Source organism: Rhinolophus sinicus, chromosome 17 (assembly GCF_057876585.1).
Source record: "Rhinolophus sinicus isolate RSI-liver-muscle chromosome 17, RSI-T2T, whole genome shotgun sequence".
Taxonomy (NCBI): Eukaryota; Metazoa; Chordata; class Mammalia; order Chiroptera; family Rhinolophidae; genus Rhinolophus; species Rhinolophus sinicus.
The window spans coordinates 81,555,752-81,560,845 of NC_142517.1; the positions used below are offsets into that span (position 1 = coordinate 81,555,752).

Here is a 5,094-nt window from a genome sequence, read left to right on the forward strand (position 1 = left end):
ATGTGATGTGCCTTGGATTGGGTTTATTTTCATTCTTGGTTTCTAGCATGCGGTGCTTTCAGGTTACAAAGTAATATCTTCATTTCTGAGATATTTTCTTGACTTATTTCACTGATGATTCATATGATTCTAATTGTGATTATTTACATCATGCTCGATTTCCTATCATTTTTCCTTCTATTTTCTGTCTCTGTTATTTGGCCGATGTTTTTGGAGAGCCCCTCAACTTTGTCATCCAAACGTTTTTATAGATTTTCATTTCTGCCATAATAGTTTTTTAAGTCCCAGAAGTTTGTTCTGCTTATTCCTCTTTTGCAGCATTCTGTTCTGGTTTTACAGCTGTATAATCTCATGTTTCTAAGGACATTAAAGATCTGTGTCCTTGCTAGATTTTCATCTTTCTGCATAGTCTGTTTCTTCCAAGTTTCTTATTTTGTTTGTATGAATCTCCATCCTTCACATTGGGGTCCATCCACAGATGTCTGGTAATCTCTGGCTCTATTTGTGTTACTGTGGTGCTCTAAAAAACGGAAGGCCTCTGAGGGTTAGCAAGGCTAACAGGACCAGAACCAAAGGCCTAGAGATAAATCCAGGATGGAAAAGGCCTCATCCAGGGCTGGAAGTGGTGGTGATTCTGGATTATCTCTGTGACCGCCACGTGCTTGTTGATGGGTTACTGTGGTCTCTGCCCTGCCCTCGTGGTCCACCACGGTCTGGCGCTCCTCCGCTGTCCTTCCGGCCTAGTGCTCTTGGTCACAGACATGCTCTTAAAATAGCATTTGGGCGGAGGCTCCTGGGAAACCTGGGAGCCAAGATCCTGTCCTCTCTGGCTCTAGAATGAGTGTGTGTGTGTGTGTGTGTGTGTGTGTGTGTGTTGTGTGTCACAAGCCACATATCATTAAACCTGTGAAAGGTTGCTGAGAGCCCTAGTCTAGTACTGGTTTGGGGGAGTCAGTTCTGGCATCCCTCTCCAAGAACCCCCAGAACAAAGTTCCTGGGCTGGTAACTGGGTGCTTAAGCACTGAGTCCCTAAGCATCTGTCCCTACTGCCATCTCTGACCAGGTGTCTTTGTCTCAGGACCTTGGAAGTTCAGGAGGATAGGAAGACAAGGTCTAGGCCCCCATCTCATTGAAGATGCTATTGAAATCCTGTACAAGGTCATCAAAGCCAGTTATTGTGTAAATGAATCCCTCCCTCTTCCTGGGCTGAAGTGGAAGTAGAAGCACATTCCTTGGGGGCTGTGGACCATCAAACCTCAAACTCCCAAGGCCGCAGAGTCTCCTCTTTCTTCATCATCCTCATCTTCATCTCGAGTCATCCTTCTGCAAAAGGGAGCTCTGTGGCTCCAAGGTCCAGAAAAGCTGGAAAAAGCCCAGAAAGAGATCCAAAGGCTCGTTCCAGTATTGGGATTCGAACCTCCGAACCCCACCAGAGGCCAACTCACACCTGGGGATAGCCTGCTCTATGCCGTTGGAAATTGAGACTCAATTTTCCTTTGTTTCATACATGTTCTTTAATTCTTATCTTCTAAAGGGAATATTAAAGTATATATCTGTATATATCTGTAAGTACTATCAATATGTAATGACTCATTTCTTCAAAATTAGCGTACTAATTTGATAATACACTCTTTCTCACATTAGGATTTGGCTTTCATTCCTTCATGAAAGGGAATTGCCTTTCTGGTTAATGCATTAAACAGGACTAACTAGTTTTGTTGTCTCTGCCTCCTGGGATTGAATTGATTCACCAAGAAAAACAAAACAAAATTACTGTACAAAGAGATGAACATAATTTAAACTAAGTAAAATAGTAAATTCATAGTTAATAAAAGGATAACATATATTTGGTTAAAACAAATTTCATTAACTATGTTTTACCATATTTCTATCAAGTTCATACCTAAACCTCTTGCCCAATAAAACTAAAATAATTTTTAAAACATATTGTACAGCTCAACAGTCAACTGTCTATAAGATTCTCCTTTTAAAAACTAAATTAAGGGGCTGGCCCGGTGGCTCAGGCGGTTGGAGCTCCATGCTCCTAACTCTGAAAGCTGCCGGTTCGATTCCCATATGGGCCAGTGGGCTCTCAATCACAGGGTTACTGGTTCAACAGCTTGAGTAGTCCCCCAAGGGATGGGGGGCTCCGCCCCCTGCAACTAAGATTGAACACGGCACCTTTGAGCTGAGCTGCCTCCCTGATGGCTCAGTTGGTTGGAGTGTGTCCTCTCAACCGCAAGGTTGCCGGTTAGACTCCCGCAAGGGATTGGTGGGCTGCGCCCCCTGCAACTAACAATGGCAACTGGACCTGGAGCTGCGCTGCGCCCTCCACAACTAAGACTGAAAGGACAACAACTTGAAGCTGAATGGTACCCTCCACAACTAAGATTGAAAGGACAACAACTTGATTTGAAAAAAAGTCCTGGAAGTACACACTGTTCCCCAATAAAGTCCTGTACCCCTTCCCCAATAACATCTTTAAAAAAAACACACACAAAAAACTTAATATATTTACCGTATTTATTGTTAGTTATTTTGCTTTTTAAAATAACCAACTATATCTCTATATATTAATCAGTGAATTAATAAATTATCCCTTCTGGGTCTTGTTGGCCATTTCTCTCCTTTTAAGCGTAAAAGATGAGATAAGAAAGTAAGAAATTGTTCAAATCAGCATATTTTATAGTTTATAATAGCAACTTGGTAAATGTTTTTACTCTAAGTACTGAAATAATGAAGTATGATGAGAGGCAGTAACACAAGTTTATACATTCAAATGCTCAGAGGGGCCAGGCAGGTGACATGAGAAGAACTAATTGTTGCCATATCTCCCAACTTTTCAAGAGAGTTAAAACTTGCTTTATAAATATTCTCCTGATTTTTAAATCTTGGAAATTAAAAATTTAAAAGTACTATGCTGTTCTGCACTGCATGGGCTAACCTAGACAATTCTGTGCAAGCTCTGGGCGATCTCTTGTGACTTCTTACTTGATAACTGAGAATATGGGTTTTGCAGTTAGCCTGAGTTTAAAATCACAAATACTACCCTACGGAACATTGAAAAAGTGATTCAACCACACTGGGCTTCATTTTCTTACCTTCCACGTGAGGATAGCAATTGTGCTTCTCACAGAGTACTTTGGCTTATTTCGGGGATGGGAGTTAGGTAACAGCTGAGGATTCCAGAAACTGAAGAGCCAAACTCACTTGGAGTTCACCACTTTCCTTTTTGTTTCACAACAGTCATCTTACATTTATCCAAGGGAAACAAATTTTACAAAAAACAAGTGAGTTAAGCAGTCCTTAACATTTTCCCTCCAAACCCAGCCTTTGATGTACCCGCACCCCTTGCCCTATCATCTTTCTCAACTCTTCCTAAATTCTTGTAAATCATGTAAGTTGTGGTGACCAACACAGTATATTTCATTTCCATCAAGAGGTCAATGTCCCTTCTCTTTCAATGTGAAAAAAAATACTGTGATTGTCTCAACGATTGAGGTAGAGCAGAAGTTCCGTTATGTGACTTCCAAAACAGTGCCATGCACTTCTGCCTAGTTCTCTCTGTAGGCTCATTCTTGGAACCCATTAGCCGTGCTGTAAGGAAACCCAGGTGGATTTGTTCCCTTGGACTGCTGTAACAAAGTACCACAAAGGGGGGGAGGGGGGCGTAGGAGGGGAGTTTTTCCCCAGGATCTACCTTAATGCCTATTGTAAACCTCAAAAATATGGTGGCCAAATGAAAGGATGGGTCTTTTACATCTGGAAAAAATTAAAATAAAAAAAGCCTCTGATTTGATTAAACTTGTAGACAAGCAGGAAACAGGGCAACAGTCAGATAGAAAAACAAGGAAGAGGCTATGTTTTACAGTCACTTGTAGGTGAAAACTGGAATTGCCATTTATTTATCATTTTCTAGAGAAGGTGAGAAGAGGCCATGTGGAAAAGTTTGTACCATAGCACAATCTGAACTCGCCTAGCTCAGCATCCTAATGAGTATAGATGGTTAAAAAAAAAAAAAAAAAAAAGCAGCAGAAACCAGAAACCAGAGTGAGACTTTGAGGGAGTGAAGAAACTGATCTTTGCTTCGTTAGGCAGAGCTGAAACGAAAAGATTCATGAGTGAGCTACAGACTGTGTTTGACTTTTTAAAATTTTTAATAGACTATTTTTTAGGACAGTTTTAGGTTAACAGCAAAATTGAGCAGAAGGTACAGAGGTTTCCCATTTATCCCCTGTCTCCAATATGCATAGCCTCACCCCTTATCAACATTCCCCACCAGAGTGGTACATGCATTATATTTGTTGACACATTATTATTACCTAAAGTCCATGGTTTATATTAGGGTTCACTGTTGGTGTTGTACATGCTATGGGTGAGACAAGTTTATCATGATATGTATCCACAATTATAGTATCATACGTGATATGTGTCATACGTGAATATTTTCACTGCCCCCCAAATCCTGTATGTTCCTCCTATTCATGCGTCCCTTCCCCCTAACCCCTGACAACCACTCATCATTTTACTGTCTCCATGGTTTTTTGCCTTTTTCAGAATGTCATATAGTTGAAATCACACAGAGGTAACTTTTTCTGTTTAACTTCTTTCACTTACATAGCAATATGCATGAAAGCTTCCTCCATGTTTTTTCATGGCTTGATAGCTCATTTACTTTTAGCACTGAATAATATTTTATTGTCTAGACTCTAAACATACCACAATTTATCCATTCATCTACTAGAGGACATCTTGGTTGCTTCCAAGTTTTGTCAAGTATAAATAAAGCTGCTCTAGACATGTGTAGGTTTTGTGTAGACATGTTTTCAAGTCCTTTAGGTAAGTACCAAGGAGTGTGAATGCTGGATGGTATGGTAAGAATATGTTTAGCTTTGAAGGAAACCACCAAACTGTCTTCCAAAGTGGCTTCCATTTTGTATCCCAACCAGCAATTAATGGCGTTCCTGTTATTCCACATCCTTGCCAGCACTGGGTGGTGTCAGTATGCCTGATTCTGGCCATTCTAATAGGTTTGTAGTTGTATCTTGTTTTAATTTGCATTTCCCTGATGACATAAGATGTGGAGCATCTTTT

At 40.5% G+C, this 5,094-nt stretch overlaps 1 pseudogene; it reads right to left on the bottom strand.

Moving 5' to 3' along the window:
• Window positions 1-532: 532 nt before the first annotated feature.
• On the bottom strand, window positions 533-4,486 carry LOC109460769 (HCLS1-associated protein X-1 pseudogene; annotated as a pseudogene).
• Window positions 4,487-5,094: the final 608 nt, after the last annotated feature.